The 1,384-nt window shown below is 43.6% G+C and overlaps 1 non-coding gene across 1 annotated transcript; it reads left to right on the top strand.

The window, feature by feature from the left end:
- On the top strand, positions 413-483 carry TRNAC-GCA. Its single transcript has one exon. It is a non-coding gene; the product is annotated as a tRNA-Cys (tRNA).

The raw sequence follows: 1,384 nt of genomic DNA, 5'->3' as shown, positions 1-1,384 counted from the left end.
GCGAAAACAAGACTGGGAGCTGACTGTGGCTCAGATCATGAACTCCTTATTGCCAAATTCAGACTTAAATTGAAGAAAGTAGAGAAAACCACTAGACCATTCAGGTATGACCTAAACCAAACCCCTTATGATTATACAGTGGAAGTGAGAAATAGATTTAAGGGACTAGATCTGATAGACTTAGTGCCTGATGAACTATGGACAGAGGTTCGTGACATTGTACAGGAGATAGGGATCAAGACCATCCCCATGAAAAAGAATGCAAAAAAGCAAAATGGCTGTCTGAGGAGGCCTTACAAATAGCTGTGGAAAGAAGAGAAGCGAAAAGAAAAGGAGAAAAGGAAAGATATAAGCATCTGAATGCAGACTTACAAAGAATAGCAAGGAGAGATAAGAAAGCCTTCCTCAGCGATCCTGGTGGCTCAGACGGTAAAGCGTCTGCCTGCAAAGCGGGAGACCCAGGTTCGATTCCTGGGTCAGGAAGATCCCCTGGAGCAGGAAATGGCAATCCACTCCAGCACTCTTGCCTGGAAAATCCCATGGATGGAGGAGCCTGGTAGGCTACAGTCCATGGGGCTGCAAAGAGTTGGACACGACTGAGCGACTTCACTCACTTCTCAGCGATCATGCAAAGCAATAGTGGAAAACAACAGAATGGCAAAGACTAGAGATCTCTTAAAGAAAATTAGAGATGCCAAAGGAACATTTCATGCAAAGATGGGCTCAACAAAGGACAGAAGTGGTATGGACCTAACAGAAGCAGAAGATATTAAGAAAAGGTGGCAAGAATACACAGAACTGTACAAAAAAGCTCTTCACTACTGAGATAATCATGATGGTGTGATCACTCACCTAGAGCCAGACATCCTGGAATGTGAAGTCAAGTGGGCCTTAGAAAGCATCACTATGAACAAAGCTAGTGGAGATGATGCAACTCCAGTTGAGCTATTTCAAACTCTGAAAAAGGATGCTGTGAGAGTGCTGCAGTCAATATGCCAGCAAATTTGGAAAACTCAGCAGTGGCCACAGGACTGGAAAAGGTCAGTTTTCATTCCAATCCCAAAGAAAGGCAATGCGAAAGAATGCTCAAACTATCGCACAATTGCACTCATCTCACAAGCTAGTAAAGTAATGCTCAAAATTCTCCAAGCCAGGCTTCGGCAATACCATGAACTTCCTGATATTCAAGCTGGTTTTAGAAAAGGCAGAGGAACCAGAGATCAAATTGCCAGCATCCTCTGGATCATGGAAAAAGCAAATGAGTTCCAGAAAAACATCTATTTCTGCTTTATTGACTATGCCAAAGCCTTTGTCTGTGTGGATCACAATAAACTGTGGGAAATTCTTCAAGAGATGGGAATACCAGACCACCTGACCTGCCTCC

Source organism: Capra hircus, chromosome 11 (genome assembly GCF_001704415.2).
Source record: "Capra hircus breed San Clemente chromosome 11, ASM170441v1, whole genome shotgun sequence".
Taxonomy (NCBI): domain Eukaryota; kingdom Metazoa; phylum Chordata; class Mammalia; order Artiodactyla; family Bovidae; genus Capra; species Capra hircus.
This window is presented reverse-complemented; position numbering and strand designations above follow the sequence as displayed.